Genomic DNA, 24338 nt, shown 5'->3' on the forward strand with positions numbered 1-24338 from the left:
AATTGTCCTACTTCCAAAGCTTTGTCAGGGGTTTCTCTTTTTCATAAGTATCACATTTGTCTCCCATATCTCCTCACCTCAGACTCTATATTTCATCCTCATCCTGACCTCCTTGCTCCTAATGCCCACATCTCCTAATTCCTATCTATTCTCTCAGTTCATTAATAAAATTCTGACCTATTTTTCCAAGATCAGTTGTTTTCAGTTCAATTCAACCAATGTTTATTAAGCACATACTTTTCTGGACCTCAGATTTTTCCAAGTATGAAAGGAGGATTCTAGATTAGATAATCCTATTTTTCAGTTAAATCTGCTTTAATAACACTTGTGTAAGTGTAGAAATCAATGAACAATAGATCAAGTCCTTACTTATAATGATTGTTGATTTCCTATGTGTAAATGCTCATTCTGAAAATTTAACAAAGCATACTCTCAGGCTAATCTGAATTGCTTTCAATCCACTATTGCTTCCAACTCTAAATCTAATGATTCTCTGTTCCCAGAGAGAAAGGAGAGTGACTCAGATTAGCTGAAACATAGAGAAAGGAGAGTGACTGAGGTTAGCTGAAAAAGGAAAGGAGAGTGGCTCTAGTTAGCTGAAACATAGAGAAAGGAGTGTGGCTCAAGTTATTGAATCAGAGTATATTAAGGAGAACTACCTGAGATAAATTGCACATGTAGATTGGATATAGATTATTGAGGGTCTTAAATGCCAAGGATCATATTTAGGAAATCAGATGCTTATGCTTAGAAGAAGAGTTAAACTTGTTTTTAATTGCCTATTGCCTATAGGATAAGTATAGACTCTTAAGTGTCAGCGCTTGGGACCTTCCACAATCTGGCTTCATCACATCTTTTTAGATTTATTTCTTATTTGATTCCTTTCTTTTTTGTAGTCAAAAGGAAATATTAGTTATTTCTTGATCTCATCCTGTTCCTTTCTTTCCTTGTGCATTATTATAGGTCACAGCAACCCCTCTGCCCAGGAAGACATTGAAAAATCCTTCAGAGAAGGATAAGCTAGGATAGTGAAGAGCCTTTAAATCAGGTGTGTCCAATACACAGCCTGGGGACTACATGTGGGCATCAAAGTCCATTATTGCAGCCTTATGACATTTTATTATTATACTAATTGGCAATATGGGTTATGGTCTATTCATAAATACATATTGTGGGGCAATGCAGCCCAGAAGAAGTAAAAGTTTGGAGTCATGCTTTATGAGGATTGATTAAAAAGCTGAGGATGCTTTGAGAAGAGAAGAGTTAGGGGTCAGTATAACTACTCAAATATTTGAAAGATTTTTGTGGGATAGAAGCTTTTTTCCTTATCTTTCTTGATCCCAGAAGGCACATTTAGTAATATCCTCAGGATCCCCCCAAAGGATAACAAAAAATTGGAGTTTATCTGTGCCTCAGCCTACTCTCAAAATCATAGTCAAAAGTATGTCTACTAGAAAGTTCACTTTTACTAAGATCCCAGAGAATACATAATTTCAGACAAGAGACATTTAACCAAATAATGTAACAAACTATATGACAGGATAAGATTCTTTCTGTATAATATGGGATATATTCCTTAGTGGTGTAGGTGGGGATAGCAATGACATGAGCAATTAGAGGAATCAGCTGGGTGATACACATGAGATCAGGAAGATATATACTAGAAATATGTGTAGGGGAAATTTCATGGCCAGGGCAATTCATCCTTCTAATACTTTTGAACTTTTGATGTCTTTTGTTGATGTAATTAATTGATCTCTGCTGAGCATCTCAACAACATTCTATGCTAGATAATACATTGCTGATACTCTTTGATGGACATCACAACATTTTGTGGGGTTTTCAATCTTTACTCTTTGCCTGATTTCTCCACTATATAAGGAGTCATCAAAGAAGACAAAGTATATAGGAGAGCACAACAAATTTCAGTGGTCAAGAAAGAGGGATGGTTTATAAAGCCAGTTGCAAGATTGGTCAAGGTCACAGATGGAAAGAAATTCATTGAATTTGACCATTAATGGCTTTGAGAGAAAAAGTTCAGGACACCAGTACTTATATGCAGGTCAGACTGTGAAGAGATGAGTCAGTGGTGAGGAGGTGGAGAAAGCAAATGTAGAATATTCTTTCTAAGAGTTTGGTGGTAAAGCGGTAGAGGGGGAGAAGGACTAAAATAGGTGTTCTTAGGATGAAGGAGCCAAAGCAATATTAGAGCAAACTGATTGATAGAGATTGAAAAAGACATGAGTCAGAGTAGATGATTGAAGGAGACAGTAAAAGAAAAATTGAGAGGGAGAGGCTGAAAGGAGTAGAGAGAAGTCAATCTGTACCTTACTTATATTAGGTTCCACTACTCCTCCATATGTAACAATACTGCCTGACAGTTATATAGTCTTTATAAAGCACTTGACTCCCACAAGAAATTGTCTGACAGTGTTGGTCCTGAGCTTAGTTGGGTTCAAATTCCACTTTTAACACTTTCTAGTTGTGGAGCCCTGGATAAAATTTTACTGTCTCTGAGTCTGTTTTCTGACATATATAACGAGAAGAGTTATTCCTGTAGTGAATACTAAACAGATTTATGAATAGCTTTAATTGAGACAATGTTTATAAATCTCTCTGAAGACTTTAAAGAATTATATAAATATCAGTTATTGTGACTACCTCTATTTTATTGGTAATAAAATTAAAGTCCAGAAAGGTTAAGCCCAAGGTCATGGCAAGTTATTAAATAATAGAGGCAAGGTTCTAAGCTAGATAGATATCTCTTGAAACTCAGTCTAATGTTATTTTCAGGACATTATGTTGCTATGTTCTAAATAAAGGGGACTGTTCTCTACTTTGTAAATACAGCGTATATCCCCCAATTTCCATATCTTTGCTCTCTCAATTTTGTCTTCATGGAATTTTTCTCCATCCTAATTTCCACCCAACTCTCAGGGTTAAGACAAGGTGACAACTCTTTCATGAAACATTGTCTGGCACCAACTTTTGAATTTGATAAGCCATTTATAATCCAGATATCTTGTATTTAGTTATTTTTATATATCTCTTATTTCTCCTGTTAGGATATAAGGCCTTTGACCTATTATTGCTGTCATATTCATCCTTGTAATCCGCCTGGATTTTTTATAGAGTATATTGTCTATTGCAATACTTACCAATATTACTTAGTGCGCACATTCCTTCCAATGAGTCTTTAGAAATGATATCTGAGTCTTAGAGAAATTATATGGAGAGATGAAAAATTTGAACAGTAAATGTAGAGTGAGAAGAGTAAGTAAAACAAAAAGTGCTAGATTTGTGATTAGATAAGAGCAAAACTGTGCATGTGCCAGAGATGCTTGAAAATACTATTCATAACTCCCAATCAGAATTGTTTGAGAGTGACTAAACAATTTAACATCATCTATTTTGATGTAGGACCAAGAAAAATGTGAAAATTTGAGATATTTCATAATAATGAGATGAAAAAATGATTTTCTAAAATCATCAAAAGAACTAACAATAATATACCCTTTAAGATTTACAAAGTACTTTAATATGTTCTTTCATTTAGTGGATAAATGTGGACTATTACTAGTTCAGAAAGAACATGAAAATCAACCTCTATGATATCCCTTCATTGCTTGTCAGTCTTTTATTTTATTTGTCAACCTGAATCCATTATAAATAATGAGCAATTAATTTTATACTGATTGCTGTTGATCTAAAAAAAATCTCAAATATGTTTTTCTTAGGATCAATGATCCATATCCCTACTCCACTCTCCTCATTGAGGAAAAGATTCCTCTATTTTCCCTTTAGCTATTTTTACACAAATGAGGAGGAAGTATGGTGCCAAGGATCCCTTTACATTTTTTTCTTGGCTTTTTTTCATAGGAGCCCTCTTAACTTGATAGGGAAAATTCTTTCTTATTGCTCTGCTTGTCCTGACTTCAAGTAGATGTTAGCACAGTTGAAATTATCTTAATAAATAAATTTTTTCCTTCTGACAGCCTGAATTCTATTTTACCTGAGCTGTGATTTTCATCCTTTTCTATATTTTCTGAAAATATCTGTGTGCACATGTGTGTGTGTGCGTCTGTGTGTGTGTGTGTGTGTGTGTGTCTGTGAGAGATAGATAGATAGATAGATAGATAGAGAGAGAGAGAGAGAGAGAGAGAGAGAGAGAGAGAGAGAGAGAAACAAAGGTAGAGGCAGAGAAAGCAAGCAAAACAGAGACAGACACACACACAGAGAGAGAGAGAGAGAGAGAGAGAGAGAGAGAGAGAGAGAGAGAAAGAGAGAGAAGAAGAAACAGAAGGAGGAGGAGGAGGAGAGAGGCAGAGAGAGGCAGAGACTCTAGGCAGTTCACTTTTTTTGACCTTCAGTTTCATATTTAGTAAAATGGAGATAGTAATTAAAGTTGATATTTATATAGTGCTTTACTGTTTAATTATTGAGAAAACCAATAAAGAATCCAAAAATGACTTGTTACTAGTTTCATTTTTTTATATTTGAGCCCACAAAGAAAGTCAATATAGGCATGATTGAAAAAATTCTGGGTTTGTAGTAAGGAAGATGTGGTTTTAAATCCAGCATCAGATACTTACTGGTTATATGATCATGGGCAAGTCACATCTATGTACCTTAATTTCCACATCTAAAAGTGTGGGAGTTGGACTATATATACTCTAAGCTAACTTCTAGTTTTAAATATATGATCAGTTGAGTCTTTTACTTAAAAAACTTGCCTCTGAATCTTGGATATGTCAGTTTCTCTGGGAATTAGTTTTCTCTTTCATAAAATGAAGGATTCATGTGAATGATCTTCAAGTTCCCTTCAAGCCTAAGGCTATGATCTTGTATCTCTCTGAAACTGAAGCATTATAATTATCAAATGAATTTGCACCATAAAGATGTCCACATTAGATTCAGAAGTTCTCAGTTACATCAATAAATTTATGATCTCTATCCCATTGATGTGGATGATAATTTCTAAAAACTCATTCTATGTTATTCTTTTTCCAAGTCTATAAGGCAATAGGGGGATAATGATTAATTTTAAGCATGGTCATATTAGTGGTGTAGGGAGATTAATATTTGTGAAGGGTAAATGGGAAAGGGAAGAGAGTGGAGATGAGACCAAATATGTATATAATCTTTAGTCTTGGTGAGAAATAGTAAGTATTTAAACCAGGGTAGTGAGAGGTGAGAGGAGAAGGTGTTGTGGAAATAGAATTGGAAAGTGTTATAGCTGATTGGTTATGAATTAGGAGGTGAAAAAATAATCAAAGCTGAATCAATGGTTGTGAACCCAGGTGTTTTTGATATGTGAACATGAAGTTTCTTTGATGATATCTTTTCCACCATGCTTTATAAATAATATCTTTTAAGCTGCTATATTTGAGATAATAATATCAACCATAAGACATAATTAGATTTTTCTTTTATGCTTTTATTTATTTATTTATTTTAGTAATTTATTTTAGTAATAAAGGACTTTTTTCTTTCTCAACTCTCTATTCATGAAAAGGTGAGAAATACATAGCCTCTGTATAAAACAAGCATAGTTGCTCAAGTATATATATGTATATATATATATATAATATGTATATATACATATACATACAAACACACATATACCACATTGGTAACATCCCAAACATCCTTATTTTGAATATTAGTCTACCAACTCTGTCATGAGGAAGTGGGCAGTGTTCTTTTTTGTGAGCCCTTTGAAATCATAGTTAATCATTTGGTTGATTAGAGGTTTTTCAAAATTGATTTGTAATATTGAACTTATTATATAAATAAGTCTTCTGGTTCTGCTTGCTTCATTCTGATCAGTTCATATTTTTTTCCATGTCTCTTCAAAACCATCTTTTCCCTCATTTCTTATTGTTATAGTTGATTTTCAGTCATTTCAGTCATGTCCAATTCTTTTGGGATCCCATTTGGAGTTTTCTTGGCAGAGATACTGGAATGGTTTGCCTTTTCCTTCCTAGATCATTATGGATGACGAACTATGACAAATGGGGTTAAATTACTTGCTCAGAGTCACACATGTGTTTCAATTTTGAATTCAGGAAGATGAGTCTTCAGGTCCAGTCCTCTAACTATGTGTTACCCAGCTGCCCTTTCATTTCTTATGGTACAATAGGATTCCATTACATTCATATTTGTTCTACCATTGCTCAATCGATGCTTCTCCCCTTAGTTTCCAGGGTGTTTGTTTTATTTTTTGATTTTCCCCAAAAGATCTCTAAATTTTTTTGTACTTATAAAGTCATTGCTTCTTTTTTTGATCTCTTTGAGGTATAGATCTAGCATTTTAAAATTGCTTAATTAACCAAATTGGTTATCTACACTACAAAAATTTACCAGAAAATTTCCAGTCTCCTACTTCACTGGGAAAACTAGTTTTATCCCTGAGAGACTTAGTATTATTAAGTATGGCCTACATTTACTAATATGCTTTAGAGTAATTATGATAGTTCTCTCTTAAAGTTGTAATTTGTTACTTTAAAAAATAATTGCAATGGGATTCATTGACCTCAATTCTGTCCTCAACGACTCTGTTGAGCAGAGCCTTGGAAGACTGAAGAACCTACCTTTTCTGTTTCCTGATTCTACAAGTCACTAGATTAGAAATTAGATATAGGCACTATCCCATTCATGATGATGAATATGGTAGTGACCCCAGAGATTTTTTTTTTAACATTTATAAAATCCATCCTCTACTTCCTGCCAGTGCTGAGTTTTTCCTGGAATCTCTAATTTGAGGAAATGCCCAAGTCAGCCATGTTCATCCCTCCATACCTCTCCTGGATCTATTCCTCCCTCTCCAGACTACTCCTCCACTTCAAAAATCTTCTGACCCTGGAAGATCCCATGTAGCCTCCTCTTCCACTTGTAATTTCTTCTGGAATCTCCATTTTGAGAAGATGCTCAAACCAGCTATGTTCATTCCACTCCATTCTTGGCAGTGCTCCAAACTTACCTCTCACTTTTCAGCTCCTTTTATTGTATGGTTTTTATACCATTAAAATGTAAACTTCTCACATATTCCATTTTTAGTACATATTAATTGCCTTCTGCCTTAGTGAAACATGAGGAGTCATCTCAAAAACTGACTTCTCAATGGATTCTATCCATTCTCATTCCTTTTATAAAGATAATTTCCAATCTTGAATGTAGTTCTTTGAAAGTTATAAACATAAGTAACTTGAAGTCTTCCTGGGCAAAATATGAATGTCCCTTATCCTTACTCCTTCTGGCCCAGGATGAGGCTTTTGTTCTAGAAGAAGCTCTAATTCATGGACTAGTTCATGCAGCTGAATAATATCTTAGGACTTAGAATTTAAAGAGACTTAAAAATGTGGAAAAGAGAAACTTGAGAAGAAAGGAACACAACTGAGACATGGATTTGTTTGTTTTTCCTGTAGAAAGCCATGTAATTCATGTGACCATCTAGGAAACCATGAACATTATGAGATAAGTGGTAGCTTAGGGTTCCTAAATTGATTATATGTGAACTTTATCTTTCAATATAATTGGTTTTCTTTATAATTCTTTGTATTTTGCTTTATGTATTTAAGAAACATTCTTTAGAGAAGTGATCATAAGCTTTTACTAGGTTTTCAAGGGGTTCATGACACGAAAAGATATCTGACTTAGATGATTTTGTTAGAAGAAGGTAGGAGAAGAATACTGACAGAATAGTGGAGAAATAGAGGCAGATGCATTTTCTAGGACCTAGAATGAGACTAGGATGACCACTGAAGAAAAATGGAGCTTTTGGCAGATGAAGACTCAGGGGAAAGGAGAATTGACAATTTGTAAAGGAATAACCTGGGCTTAGGCATTGACTACTACTGGGACTCAGGACCAAGTAATGTATAGATAGATCCCTGGGAAATGCTCATCAGAGGTGGAATAGTAGTACTTTTGATTTTTTTTTTATATCTTGGGTGGAACTTTTGCTGAGCTAAGTAAAATCTACCATGTATTTAGATACTTTGTTAGCTTTGTTGTTTTCATGAGAGTAGAAAACTAAATTAGACAGAAATCAGATTCTTAGGGGAAGTCCTAGGTCAGAACATGAATAAGAAAAATGTATTGAGTGAAGTCACTACATACCCGCCCCCAGAAACATAGATTCACACATGCACAATTTTAACCAGCCTAGAATTCACAGATAATTTTTTAAAAAATCATTAATATTACTTAAATATTTCTGACAGTTTAACTCCAACTTTCTTGTCTATTACTGTCATATAAATAAAAAACTAAGAGAGTACCTTATTTGGGTTTTCCATTACTTTAGAAACAAAAATAGAAAATCCATTTTGAGTTTTTTTTTTTAAAAGAGAGGTACATGGAAAAGATACACTTACACAACTGGGAGAAAAGAACAGAATTTTCACTTATGGATAACAGTTTTTCCAGGGGTTTCACCCTTTATTCAGAAAATTCATCATTGCTCCTCTTCTAAAAGGACTCACCTTAGCAGGAGACCAAGACAAAGGTCATTGAGTCAAGATTTAGAGCAGATCACCAACAACAAATACATTGGTACTGTTGGCTTTTATAAACTAGGTCAACTTTCTTCAACAGAGACAGGAATCAGCAGGGGAAGTTATGCTCCATCTGTGTTGATGTAGCTACTACTAATTTTCAGCAGTGAGCTTGCATTTTCATATTCACTCTATCATACATTCTTTTTCAGCTCAGCATTTATTAATCATTTACAATGTGCACATAAGATTGCTAGGTGTTAGAGTCTTAAAGACAAAAAATTTGATAGTCCCTAACCTTAGGAAGCTTGCATTCTGCTGACAATGGATGAAAACTGCCTTTGCCTTTTTAGGTCAGGTACATTTCCTCTGCATGTCTAATCCTGAATTTTATCTGTTGTTTGATTGTTTGCTCTGATTTTATTTATTGGAGAGTTATTATTTTTACTACCAGTAAGTGATCTTGTTATCTTAAGCTAATGTTTGGGGAGGCTTGCTGGCAGTGTTTTTCTCTTGTCTTGCATTACTGACTTTTCCTACCTCAGACAAACATCCAAATGGGCCAGGCTTACTTAGGGAAAGAATGAGTAGAATAGCAATATTTATTAGACAAGTTTAAAAAACTCAATTAACTGTATTTATGAATATTTATAACAATTCTTAAAAAATTAAATAATTTATGCTATGACTATAATTTGCCTAAACTCCTAGGGTCTTGACTTTTAGAGAACCTTAAGAGTTTCTTGACTAATTTTCCATCCTTTCTATAGCAATACTAACCTTGGATCATGTCCATGCTTCCCTACTGTCCAAATTCACTCACTGCTTTCTCAATCAGTTCCTTTTGTTGAAAAATTCTTGTTAGGATTGTGTCATAGAATTATATATTTAGAATTGTAAAGGACTTCAGAGATCATCTAGTCCAACTCTCTAAGTTCTTCTTTCTGTTGTGTGGTCTACTTCCTCATAACTTGTTGGTTCTGTCTCATGGAGCAATAGATAATAAGTCTGCTACCTCTACTACTTAGCATTTGAAGATGGCCTCCTTAAATCTTCTCTTCTAATGTTCAAGAATTACAGAGCAGTTGACCTTCATTAAGTGTAATAGATATGTATCAGGGTTACATTAAATTAGTACCTTCCAGTGCTAATACTTGTAATTCCATTTTATTTTATTTGGAAGTATTAATTAAGCAAACTGAATAAATTTTCCCCCTCTTCAGGCTATTGTGTTTGTTCATGTTTATCAGTATGTCCTTTTTCCAAAATGTAGAATTTTAGGGACAGGTGAGTGGTGCAGTGGATAAAGCACTGACCTTGGAGTCAGGAGAATGTAAATTCGAATTTAGCCTCAGACACTTGACACCAGCTATGTGACCTTGGGTAAGTCTTAAGACATTAGAATTAATTAAATTAATTAAATTAAATTCTTAAATTCTTCCCGTTCCCATCTACCCTTCTGATTGCCTCACATCCAGGAGAAAGTGAGGCTAGTGATATAGCACAGACCCTCTCACTCAAATCAGAATTAATTAAATTAATTTAATTAAATTCTTAAATTCTTCCCTTTCCCATCTACCCTTCTGATTGCCTCACATCCAGGAGAAAGTGAGGCTAGCGATGTAGCACAGATCCTCTCACTCAAATCCAGTTCATGTGTTTGTCATGGCAACATCTCCCTATTGTCTTCTTTGAGAACAAAAGGTCAAATATCATCATCATCATCATCATCATCATCATCATCATCATCATTATCATCAAAATTGATTTGCATTTATGTTGTCAGTGATGGCCTAATGTTTTGCCAAATGTACATCAGCATTGATACCCTTCCAGAAATTAAAAATCAACTGTTCCCCTCTTAAAACAGGGAAGAATGAAACATAGGTTGACTTTGCTTTGGCTACACAGGAACTCAAGGTAAGAAATAAGATATGAATGGGACTTGACTAGAAATTCCCTAGTCTAATCATGGGTTCCATAAAAATACTTTTTGTACTGTAGGTGACAAAAAGTATTGAGGAACAGCAGTGGCTCAAAGATTTATTTGTGCATTATCTCTGCTCATTGAAAATCTGATGGATAGAAATATTGTGTTGCTATGTTCATGAATGAAGGAAAAGAAATTTTAGTATGAGATTTTAGAGAAAATTTTATGGGCAACAAACAGGTGGTTATCCAGCCCTAGAAAGCAAATAAAATATGTAATCATAGTCTTTCATTTGGAAACATGGTGAATTTATTAGTTTAGTGATTCTAATGACTGTATAAATTTAACATAATTTCCCATAATTGCCGGTATCCTCATATGAGGTTCTCAGCCTTCACCATTTTCTGGAATCTGTATATGTAGCATTAATAAGGTAACAAGGCAGAATGGATAGTCTGAGGTCAGGAAAAGTTGGGTTCAAATGTTACCTCTGTTACTTAGAAGCTGGCAAGGCTGGTTACATCACAAGCTTAAAGACATTTTCTAAAACTTACCCACAAAGTCAGAATTTGTCTGAGCTGTAGAGAAAGTCTCTATACTGGGACTGTTATGGTAGTAAAATCATGAACTTCTCATGTGTTGACAGAGGTGAAATCAGAATTTAAAATTTTGCTACCATTTCTAAAACTACTATTACTATTATTAGCTGGTCTCTCACTCATAAGAATGATTTTCCTATTAACTGCAGGAATGATGCCATGTTTAGTGGAAATACAATGGCGTATTCTAGTTCCTGAAGGTAGATCAACTACTTAGTAACTATATAATGGTCACTAATAAGAGAACAAAAAAGGGACCAAGGACAAATACCCATTGTCAGCAACTGAAGAACTTTATGTTAAGAAGTAGGCCTTAAATTCAAATTTTACCACAGGCCCTATGTGACTCGGAGGTCCTTGCTTTACCTGAAAAAGTAATGGGGTTGGAGTAGATGATCTCTACGACTCCTTCTAGCTTGATCTCTTCTTCTAAAACAATAACAAAAATATCTAGCTAAATTTGAATTTACTTCTTTTCCTTAAAATTCCAAAGTGAATTATCTGTTTAGCTCAGTTTGTTAGCAAATGGTACTCATAAGGTTAGATCATGGGTGCAGTCTCCATATTGATCAGTTAAGTTAACTTGATATAGCCAAAGACCATAAACTTGACCTCATCTTCCATCTTGTATGAAGAAATGGGATATGAATCCAGGTCTTGACTCCCAATTCTCTAATCTAATTATGGGATCTGTAGAAACACTTTTTGTACTGTGTGTTGGAGATAAAAATACCATTTCTTAAAAGAGAAGGCAAGAGAGTGTGAATGAATGAGAGCAATTCCATCACCACTCTTAGGGGGAAAAAGCACCTTAAAGCACATGTCCTCATTATGGTTGTTAATTGCACACAATTTTTTAAGACTTTGGACTACATTGTCATTGTATTTAACTTGGGAAATGATTTCCTTTTCCATTGCAAGCTCAAGAACAGTTAGTTCACTTATAGTGCAATAAAGGCCCACATTTTATTGAAAACTTTAGGGGAAAATCTTCAGTAAAAGAAAGCAGAAGTGAAATGGAGACAGATTTATTTCATTCTGAAATCTTGAATTTTATTCAATGCAAAAATATGTTAAGAGGTGACTTCCAGCTTCCCACTTTTCTTGGTAGTGCCATAGTTATTAACTCACACTTTCAGTTGTGTGATCACCTCTCTCTATTTTTAGTATGTTGACTTCTATGTATTTTTAAAGGAAAAATGGTGGTTAGATACCCAATGTGTGGTTAGATAAATAGGGATGCAATGGTAGAATACCCCACCTTTCTCTTATCAAATTTTCTCTAGTATTGTATTGATCCCTCACTGGGAATTAGAGGATGATTTTCTATAATAGACATAGAACAGGACTTTCTTAATTCAATACTTTGTGCCCCAAGGTTGGCAATGGGTTCAGACTTCTGTGCTTTCAAAGCAACTTCATCCTATCAGAACCCCCAGTATTTTGGAGCTTTTGTCCTAGGAAGACAATGCTACAAAGGGACAATTTTATTTAGAAATATATTATTTTATTTATAAAAAAAGTATATAGTGACTTAGAAATTTTACCCTAGACCTTCAATATTGTTTCTTTCTTGCCCTCTGATACTTTTCAGAAGGCATAAGGGATTATCAAAGCTTAGATTCATATTTGCACTTTTTCTTTTGAGTGGTCTAGTCTTCCAGGACTAAACACTCAATCTATTTTGATGTTGAGTTGAAACAAGTAGCCACAGTCTGACTTTATAACTTTTTCACTCCCTTTTTTACTTTCTGCTAGTACTGAGAAATTCATTTGTTTTTTTCTAGACAGTATTCACTGGTCTTAAGTTAGGTATTCATTACAGTCCACTTAAATATTTATATTTTTGGAGTTATTGCTAAAGATTCTATTTTTAGGGGTGCCTAGGTGGCGCAGTGGATAGAGCACCAGCCCTGGAGTCAGGAGCACATGAGTTCACCTCAGACACTTAATAATTACCTAGCTGTGTGGCCTTGGGCAAGTCACTGAACCCCATTGCCTTGCAAAAAAACCCTTAAAAACAAAAAAAGATTCTATTTTTATAACATAGAAGTGACTATTGATGATTTGAACTAATTGATTCGTGTACTTGCTAATTCAATTTAATGCTTAATGATTCTAATTTTGAGCTAAAGACTCTCCTGTAGTTTATATGTGATACTGATAACTATCAAATATTCTTTTCTTCAAGGAAATACTTGTAATTATATTATTGATTCACCTTTTCAAGTGTGCCAAGTCCAAGGACAAAGACTTATAGATTGCTGTCATATTCACTGATTTGGATGTACAGCAGATTCAACAAACAGTAGGAATTAGGGTTTTCTACCCTATCCCCAAAGATTAAAAAGTATAAACTCTCATTTTTAATGGAAAATCATAGATAAGTATTAAGAAAAATCTGTACTTTTAGTACCATTACTCTGTTATTTTAACTATTGTCATGCTCATTTTATCCTCAAGTGGGAGGCCAAAGGTCTTGTCTATTTCTTCCATTAATTGTTGGCTGATATACATTGTTCATAAAAGACTAAAATGGTAGAGGCTTAATAGAAGTAGAAGAGATTAAGAAGAGGTGGTAAGAATGTACAGAACTGTACAAAAAAGATCTTAACATCAAGGATTACCCAAATGGTATGATTAGTGATCCAAAGCCAGGTGTTTTGGAAAATGAAGTCAAGTGAACCTTAGGAAGCACTGATAACAGTAAGGTCAGTGGAGGTGTTGGATTCTAGCTCAATTATTTAAGTTCTAAAAGATGGTGTTTTGAAGTGTTCATTCCACATGGCATCAAATCAATGGATTGGAAAATATCAATTTTCATCCCAATCCTAAAGATAGACAATGCCAAAGAATATTCAAATTATCAAACAGTTTAACTCATTTCACATGCCAGCAATGTTATACCCAAGATTCTTAAAGATACCCTTCATGAATATGTTAACTGAGAATTACCAGAAAAGCAGACTGATTTTCAAAGTGGTAGAGGAGTTAGAGACCAAATTGCCAACATTCACTGAATTAAGGAGAAAACAAGGACAATTTACCACTGCTTGATTGAGGATCACAACAACATGTTACAAGCCTTCTAAGAGATAGGAGTACCATTTCATTTTTTCTCCTGAGTCCTGCATGTGGAGCAAAAAGCAACAATTGGAAGTGAATATTGAACAACTAATTTAACTAGTTTAAGACTAGAAAAGGAGTATGACAAGGCTATTTATTGTTACCTTATTTAACTTATAAGCACAGTGCAACATTTAAAATGTCAGAATGGATTAATCAAAAGTCAGAATTAAAGATGCTGGGAGAAACATAACTACCTCAGGTATGCCAATATTACCATTCTGATGGCAGAAAGTGATGAAGACTTGAGAAGTCTCTTAATGAGGGTGAAAGAGGAATGTGTAAAAATCTAGCTTGAAGCTTAACAAATAAAAAAAAATAGCAACTAAGATCATGGCAATTGGTTCCACCACTTCCTGGAAAATAGAGGGAGAAGAAATTAAAGAATTGCTACTTTTTATAGTTTGAACTCAAAGACCAATTCATGAAATTAAAAGATGCTTGTTCCTTGAAAGGAAAGATATGGCAAATCTGGACAGCATATTAAAAAGTAGAGACATCACCTTTGCAACAAAGGTCTATATAGTTAAAGTTACATCTTTTCTAGTGGCAATGTATGACTTGAAGATCTGAATTATATGGAAAGCTGAGTGCCACAGAATCGATCGATGATTTTGTATTGCAGTGCTGGAGAAGACTCTTGAGAATCCCTTGAACAGTAAGACCATGAGATAAGATGTTATATAGTGTCATGGATGGATGAGATTGATAGATAATTTCATAGAATTAGTGAATATAAGCTTGGACTGGAGATAGTGGGGGATATTAAGGTCCATGTATGATCCAAAAACAACAATGACAGAATAAATTATTGATTACCCATAGGAGTTGCTCCCTTAATGATAGTTGTGGACCCCAGACTGGAAACAGTTTTGATGGTTTGGGTACACCTCTGTTCTCACAGCTCTTACTCTCATAGTGTCACTGTTACCTCTCATGTTAATAAAAGAAGTGATGGCTTGGGTTTTACTCACTTAATACATGCCACATGTACCAAGGATGACTTGCTTGCCCATTGTTTTCTACCATTATCAGAATAACTCTAAAAGTAAGTCAAGGCTTGCTTTTTTTCTTTTTACTGTAGTTTATAGATATGCATAGTTAGATTTATATATATATGAGAAAAAGGTCCCTGGTAGTTGGTTGGTTTATTGGTGGCTTTTTTGTCCTTCATTATCCAAGAATAATAAAATGAATCACTGAGACAAATTACAATGTTTCTGCCTATTGCTGAGCAGACCAATATGAACTTGGAATTCTCTACCACAGGTCGGGCACGAATAGTCCATGTGATAACTTGGGGTGTGTACTCTAAACTTACATATGTCACATTTCCTTTGAGCTGCTTCAATTCTGCCTTCCTCATAGAGTGTAGCACCTTCACTGATGAGGGCACTCCACTTTTGGTGGTCCTGTACCAGTGTCTCCCATGCTCTATAATCAATTCTAAAGTTCTTCAATGAGACCTTCAGGACGTCTTGGTATCACTTCTTCTGACCCCCTTGTGAGGGCTTGCCCTGTGTGAGTTCTCTGTAAAATAGATTTTTTTGTTTTTGTTTTTTTTTGGCAACTGTACTTCTAACTATGTGTCCAGCCCATAGTAGTTGCATTCTCTGTAGTAACGTTGAATGCTTGGCAGTTTAGCTCGAGAAAGGACCTCCATGTCTGGTATCTTCTCTTGCCAGGTGATCTTCAGAATCTTCCCAAGGTAATTTAAATGTAAGCAATTCAGTTTCCTGACATAGTACTGGTAGACTGTACAGATTTCACAGGCATATAGCAATGAGATCAGCATAATGTCTCTTCTCCCACCTATTCTTTTGAAGCCTCACCAAAACTGAGCTAGCTTTGATAATGACTGTGTCAACTTCATTGTCAATGTTGTACTTGGAAAGGACACTGCCAAGGTAAGTGACTTGTCCACAGTACTCAAAACTTCTCCATTTGCTTTAATTGATAGTTTCACATATGAATGGTATGGTTCTGGGTGATGGAGCACCTGTGTTTTCTTGGTGTTAATTTTCAGAACAAAATTAACCCAAGCAGCAGAGAATCAATCTATACTTTGCTGCATCTCAGCTTCAGAGGCTACAATGAATGCACAGTGATCTGCAAGCAGAAGATCATCCACCAACACTCCTTCTACTTTGGTCTTGGCTTGTAGCCCTTTCAAAATGAAGAATTTGCCATTGAAGCCATGTTAATCCTCATTGAAGGTGATTCATAATATGACTGGAAACATTATGCTAAAAAGTTTGGGAGTAAGCACGCATCCTTGTTTCCCTCCATTGGTCACTGGGAAATATTGAGAGCATCTTCTACTATCCAGAACCCAGGCATGCATGCCATCATGGAACTGACATACAATATTTATGAATTTCTCTGGGCAACCAAATTTTGACATAATTTTCCATGAACCTTATCAGGTGACAGTATCAAAGGTATTGTTCAGATCTACAAATATTGTATGCAGACCTCTGGTCTGTTCCTAGCATTTTTCCTGGAGTTGTTGGGCAGCAAACACCATATCAAGTATTCCTTGACCTTTTCTGAAAGCCACACTGATTCTCAGGGAGGTGACCCTCTTCCAGGTGAAGGATCAGCCTATTATAAAGGACTCTGGCAAGAATCTTATCACTAATTTCTCTAAAAGAGAAATGTGATTGTCAACAGGGCAATAAATCTATTCCCTTTAACTATATAGAGATGGACAATGGAGGCATCCTTGAATTCTTTGGTGATAACTTCTTTAGGGTGTCAAAGACATTCTCATCTTCTCCAAGTAGACATTTTTGTCTTGCTCAGAAGATGAAAGATATACAATTCCTTTTCCTGTTTTTTCTTTTTATTATTTTTAATCAATTAATATAATTAGGTTGGTGATTCCTCATAAATATCTTGGAAACTATTTTTTAACAATATGGATACACACTGTGACCCCTTTTCCATTTAGGAACATGTGTGACTATGTATGCCTAGGTATACATTTGAATATATGGCACTTGTGGTGGTGAAAATAAATTCAAAAGTTGTAACTATTTTCCTTCTCTATTGTTATTCAATTTCGGTTATTAAAGAATGAATAAGGTATTCTGTCAGAGGGGAAAATTGATATTAGTATACTGCCATACTAATGTTTTTGTACTTGGTATTCTTACTAAATTTTAGCATAATGTTGACTATATTAACCTGACACCATGAAATATGTAAACTATGTTCCACTCTCAATTCTGATGTGAAATCATGATTCAGGTTTCCCAATATGGCATGCAACTATGATTATGGTATGCAATTATGATTTCTCCTGGATATAGGCCCAGTTTTGGAATTGTTGGTTCAAAGGGTATGATTAGTTTTATTATTCTTTGGGCATAGTTCCATATTGCTCTCCAGAATGGTTGGATCCCTTCACAACTCTAGCAATGCATTAAAGTCCCAGTCCTCCCACAATCTCTCCAACATTGTTCATTTTTCCTTTTTGTCATCTTAGCCAATCTGTTAGGTGTGAGGTGATACCTCAGTTTTAATTTGCATTTCTCTAAATAAGAATTTGGAACAATTTATATGATTATAGCTAGATTTAATTTGTTCATTTAATTTCTTCAACTGTCTATTCATGCTCTTTGATCTTTTATCAATTGTGGAATGATCTGTAACTTTATAAATTTGATGTGATTCTCTATATATTTTAGAAATGATAACTTTAGCAGTACTCCTAGCTATGAAGATTGTTTCCCAGTTTTCTGCTTTTCTTCTAATTTTGGTAGCACTGATTTTATTGGTACAAAACTTTTTAAATTTAATATAATCAAAATCATTTATTTTACAATTTATAATATATTCTATTTCTTGCTTGGTCATAAAATTTCAAAGATCTGATGGATAGAGTATTTTGTGGTCTATTAATTTATCTATGATGTTGTCATTTATGTCTAAATCCTGTACCTATTTTGACCTTATTTTGGTATAGGGTGTGAGATGTGAATTTATCCCTGGTTTTTGCCATAATATTTTCCAGTCTTCTCAACAATTTTTGTCAAATAGTGAGTTCTTATCCCAGAAGCTAATGTCTTTGGATTTGTCAAATAGTAGATTGTTATAGTCATTTACTACTGTTTCTTTTTAATCTGTCTGAATCTACTGATCTACTCTATTTTTTAACCTGTACCAGGAAGTTTTGATGAATGCTTCTTGATAGTGTAGTTTTAAATCTGGTAGACCTAGGCCACATTCCTTTACATTTTTTTCATCAGTTCCTTTGTTATTCTTTTTTTAAAATTTAAGGAAATGGGGGGTGACTAGGTGGCTCAGTGGATAAAGCACCGGCCCTGGAGTCAGGAGTACCTGGGTTCAAATCTAGTCTCAGACACTTAATAATTACCTAGCTGTGTGGCCTTGGGCAAGCCACTTAACCCCATTGCCTTGCAGAAACCTAAAAAAAAAATTTAAGGAAATGGGGCTAAGTAATTTGCCAAAGCTCACACAGCTAGGCAGTTATTAAGTGTCTAAGGCCAGATTTGAACTCGGGTACCCCTGACTCTAGGACCAGCACTCTATCCACTGTGCCACCTAGCTGGCCAAGTTCCCTTGATATTCTTGGCCTTTTGTTGCTCCAGGTGAATATTGTTACTATTTTTTCTAGCTCACTAAAATAATTATTTGGTAGTTTGATTGATATGGCACTGAATAAGCAACTTAATTTGGATAGAATTGTAATTTTTTCTTATATTAGCTTGACCTCATTATGAGCAATTGATATTTTTCCAATTGTTTAGATCTGACTTTACTTGAGTGAGAAGTGCTTTATAATAGCAGTCATAGGTTTCTGGATTTGTCTTGGGAGGTAGATTCCTAAGTATTTGTTGACTACAGTTACTTTAAATGGAATTTCTCTTTCTGTCTCTTGCTCTTGGGCTTTGTTGTTCATATAATATAATATAACATAACAAAATCTCAATTTGTCTTGGAAGGTAGATTCCCAAGTATTTAATGTTATCTACAGTTACTTTAAGTGGAATTTCTCTATGTATTGTTCTTGGGCTTTTGTTCATAAATAGAAATGCTGATAATTTTTAAATTTTTAAAAAAATTATTATTTATTTAAGGCAATGGGATTAAATGACTTGCCCAAGGCCACAGAGCGAGGCTTGATTTGAACTCAGTTCCTCTTGCCTCCAGTACTGGTGCTCTATCCACTATGCCACCTAGCTGCCCCAATGCTGATGATTTTTTGTGCTGAATTTGTTAATTGTTTCAAGTAGTTTTTTTAGCTGATTTTCTCATGTTCTCTAAGTATACCATCATATCATCTGCAAAGAGTAGAAACTTTCCTTCCTCATTGCCAATTCTAATCCCTTCAATTTCATTTTCTTCTTTTATTGATAAAACTAACATTTCTAATACTATATTGAATAGTGATGGTGATAATGGTCATCTTTGTTTTACCCCTGATCTTATTAGAAATTCTCATAGCTTATCCTCATATATATATATATATATATATATATATATATATATATATATATAATATTTTTGATGGTTTTAGATAAACAGTACTTATTATTTTAAGGAAAACACCATGTTTTCTATATTTTCTGATGTTTTTGACAGGAATTTTATCACAGGCTTTTTTCAGCATCTATTGAAGTAATCATATGATTTATGTTGGTTTTACGATATGTTCTATTATGTTTAGTGTTTTCCTAATATTGAATCATCCCTTCCTACCTGGTTTAAATACTTCCTGATCATGGTGTATAATAATAGTAATAACTTGCTGTAATCTCTTTTCTATAATTTTATTTAAGATTTTTGCATCAATGTTCATTAGGGAGCTTGGTCTATAATTTTCTTTGCCTGTTTTGGTTCTTCCTGATTTAGGTATCAGCACTATATTGGTATCATAAAAGGAATTTGATAGAACTCCTTCTTCTCCTATTTTTAAAAATAGTTTATGTAGAAGAGGAATTAATTGTTCCCTAAAGGTTTGGTAGAATGCACTTGTAAACCCATCTGGAGACTTTGTTAGAGAGTTTATTGATGGTTTCTTCAATTTCTTTTTCTGAAATGGGGTTATTTAAGTATTTCATTTTCTCTTCTGTTAATCTGGGCAGTTTGTATTTTTGTAAATTTTCATTCATTTCACTCGGGTTATCAAATTTATTGGCATACAGTAAAGCAATTGGTGGTTAGTTTGCTCTTTTTCATTTTTGATACTGGTAATTTGTTTATCTTCTTTCTTTTTTTAAATCAGATTAACCAAAAGTTTATCTACTCTATTTTTCCATGAACCTTTATTACATATTATTTTTATTGCATCATGATCTGAGAAGTATCCATTTATTATTTCTGCCTTTCTGCATTTGATTCTAAGGATTTTATGCCCTAGTACATGGCCAATTTTGTTATAGGTGTCATTTGCTGCAGAGAAAACAGTATATTCTTTTCTATTCCCATTAAGTTTTCTCCAGAGGTTTATCATATCCAAGTTTTCTAAGATTTTATTCACCTTCTTAACTTCTTTCTTGTTTATTTTGTAGTTAGATTTATCTAGTTCTGAGAGAGGGACATTGAGGTCCCCCATTATTAAAGTTTTGCTGTCTATTTTTCCTTGTAATTCATATTTTCCTCTAGGAATCTGCATTCCATGTTTAATAATGATATAGCCTCATTATCTATGGTGCCTTTTAAGAAGATGTAGTTTCCTTCCTTATTACATTCAAAGAGATCCAATTTTGCTTTTGCTTTATCAGAGATCAGGATCACAACCCCTGATTTTTTTTTCTTCAGCTGAAGCATAATATATTTTGCTCCATCCTTTTGCCCTTACCCTGTGTTTATCTTTCTGCTTCAAATGTGTTTCTTGTGAACACCATATTGTAGGATTCTGATTTTTAATCCATTCTGCTATTCATTTTCATTTTATGGGATGGTAATTTCTTAAATTTATGAAGTTGGGAGAAATGAGCTAGGGAAGAGGGGGGCTTAAGGATGAAATTGGAAGAAATTAAGCTTCAGGGAGGGGGAGACTTAAGGATTGATATGAGTTTGTTTTGTGAAGAAATCATCAGTCTCTCTAACTCAGGGAGGCTTTAGACTTCAATTCACAGATTGTACAAATGGCTTACAAAGTTAGTGCAAAAAATCCACAAGTTATTAAAAGTTCACAGATTAGGTATTTAGAGAAGCAACAAGATAACAACTGTCAGTAGAAGTAGTGTTGTTAAGCAAAGAAACAGTCACAGCCTGGACTTGTAAGAACATCAAGGAAAGTTAGAGGGAGGTTATTTGGGAGAATGGCTGCCTTCACTGGAAGACAAACAAGCATAAGTAATAGATAAAATAGATAGTAGAGAAGGACACAGGAGCATGAGAGTTTATCTAGGAAATGATGCTCCCCAAGAGAAGTTTTTCTCCAAAGGAAGTCCATCAGCAGGGTATAGGGACGGGAAAGTTTGGGAGATGACTCCCTTAGAGCAGGCTCCTCTGAAGGAGGAACCCATATTTACATTTAAAAGAAATAAAAGTTCCTTCTTTGTGGAGTTACATAACTTTTTCCTATCATTTGAGCACAGAAGCAGATACTAAAAAAATCCACAAAAAAGGTAATGTCAGCTATGAAAATAAACACTGGCTATTATGCTCCAAAATTTAGAATATAATGAATACTACACATTAGATATAAATGAACATTAATGTCTTCCTTCTAACTTTTTTTTATTTCTACAGGAATTTATGTGTCCCCAAATTAGGGGTATTTTCCTTTGGTCAAATATTTGGTCAAATATCCTCTTAGGAGAAAAGAAAATATTATTGAACAATACAGTGGAAGCCACATAGATTGAAGTTTTTTTTTCAGTGAATTGGGATAAGTTACATTTCTTTGGGTCTCAATATTCCCTTCTTAAAATGAAATGCAATAGATGAATTCATTGATAAGTTACAGATCTGAAGCATTAGAACTTTAATATACTAATGATTTTCTGTAAAATTATTTACAAGACTGACTTATGGCATATGGTGAGTTTACTGGGATGTTTCTCAACTTCCTTATTTATGTAGATGACATTATTATTATTTTTCTAGTAAATCAGATTTAAAACCTGTCATCCTTGATGTTTCCTTCTTCCTTACTTTCTATATCTGATCTGTTGCCAAAAATCCATTCATTTGGAGGTAGCTCCATTCCTCATATCTATACCCTTTCCCACTCTAACTCCTGTCATAGATTTAAAGTTGCAAGGAATTTTAGAGGTCTGATAAACCCTGTCTTATTTCACAGATATAGAAACTGGCAATTGGAAAGTGATGCCCAAGGTCACAAAATCCACATTTTCAGATTCCAAATATAGCTTTCTTTCTATTCTACAGTGTTGCCTCCACCATTGTAGTCCAGGCCCTCATGATATCTTACCTAGACTTCAGTAAAGGAGGTTCATAAATAGTCTCACTAATTCTAGTTTCTTTCCACCTTCAGAGGACAACCAAAGTAATCTACTTATAGTATATATGTCATCATATTCTTTTTTTAGAAAACCTTCAGTGGTTTCCCTTTGCCTCTAAGATTAAAAAAATATATCAATTAGCTTGGTGACTAATACCTTTCATAATCTGACTTCTAGATACCATTCCACTCTTCCTTCATATTGCTCTTCCTCTGATATTCACCTTCATGGACTCACTAGTCACTCAAAATGGACTGCTAGATGTTTTCCACCTCTGTGTATTTTTATCCTGATACTCATCCCTGAAATTCACTCTGTTTACATTTTTTGCCTTTTAGCTTAGTGCTTAGATTAGGGGCTATCTCCTACACACACACTCTTCACTGATCCTTATAGCTGTTTGCTTTTTATTCTCAAATTTCCTAGAGCACTTGGATCTTTCCTTTTCACCATCACTCTGTGCCTTTTATTTGCTATTTTTGCACTCTTTCAGTTGGATTTAAGCTTCTTGAGGGCAAAGAGTGAGACTTCTTAAGTCTTTGTGTTCTCGGTGCCTCTTTGTCTCCGCCTTATTAGCCACTAAATAAATATTTGTTGAATTCCTCATTATGATCAGATTTTAGATAGGAAGTTTGGTTAACGCTTGACTAGGGTTGTTGGCCTAACAGCATTTAGATTATATCTAAATCATAATTAAAATTGTTATCTTATCATCAGACTAAGAAAAAATAATAACTTGAGTTCTTAGATTTCAGAGATGGAAAGGACATTGGAAGTCATTTAATACATTTTGATCCTTATCATTTTACACAATTAAACTGAACTCTGGTGAAGTTAGATGAGTTAATCATGGTCAGTCAATTAGTTAGGTGCAAAGTAGGGACTGAAACTAGGGCCTCATGATGGATGACCAGGTCAGTCCATATTTTTCTATATCTATTAACTTTCAAGTTCCAAGTCTACCACCAGTCTCAGATAGTATTATGGGTTTAATAGAAATGGGGGGGTGGTGGCACTCTAATTAAGTAATGATCTTAAATTTTAACCCCAAGTAATATTTTAATGCTTGCCCAAGGTTATTTGAATTGAATAGCCTCATCTAAAACAAAATGTCCTTGTTAAGTCCTTTCTCTATGAATATCGGTAGAAATTTCCAACTCGGTTTCATCTTCTATATTTAGAGATTTAATAGCTTTCAAGGTTACTATAAGAAAATACTGCTGGCAGTTATTCTTTTTACCCCATGTGTTGTTTTTTAATTCATTCTGAAATAGAGAAAACAAATTATGGAAAGGATATAGTCCAGTACTCTTAATTAAGCAATATTTATGCATTTTAAAAGAATCTTAGATATTGCTTTCTATAATTAATCTCTTTAACTTTCACATTTCCTTTTATTCTTATGCTCTCAATAAATATTATTTTAACGAGAGGTGCATAACATTGTATATAAAGAAATAGTCATTTTAATCTATACAGTTTAAGCCTTTTCTCTTAACACATTAAAAGAAATTATAAACAATTTCTATATATGACAGAGTATTCTCTTTAGTTAGAAAAATAAATGGGTTTTGATATGTTTTTTAATGTTTTTGATATGTTTTTTTCTCCCCAAGTCAGGATACTATGTTTCTGTGGATTCATCTGTACTCTCTTACTAATACTTCTTGTGGCCAATGACAAGAAATTGTGAAATAGATAGCCTGGGTCTGGGCTCTGTCTAGGGTTCCAGGGGAATTGA

The 24338-nt window shown here is 34.2% G+C and overlaps 1 protein-coding gene across 3 annotated transcripts in view; it reads left to right on the forward strand.

Moving 5' to 3' along the window:
- The window catches only part of KCTD8 (potassium channel tetramerization domain containing 8), a 293990-nt gene that overhangs the window by 76423 nt on the left and 193229 nt on the right, over nucleotides 1-24338 (forward strand). The window lies entirely within an intron of this gene.

The sequence above is a fragment of the Macrotis lagotis genome, chromosome 3 (genome assembly GCF_037893015.1).
Source record: "Macrotis lagotis isolate mMagLag1 chromosome 3, bilby.v1.9.chrom.fasta, whole genome shotgun sequence".
NCBI classification, from domain to species: Eukaryota; Metazoa; Chordata; class Mammalia; order Peramelemorphia; family Peramelidae; genus Macrotis; species Macrotis lagotis.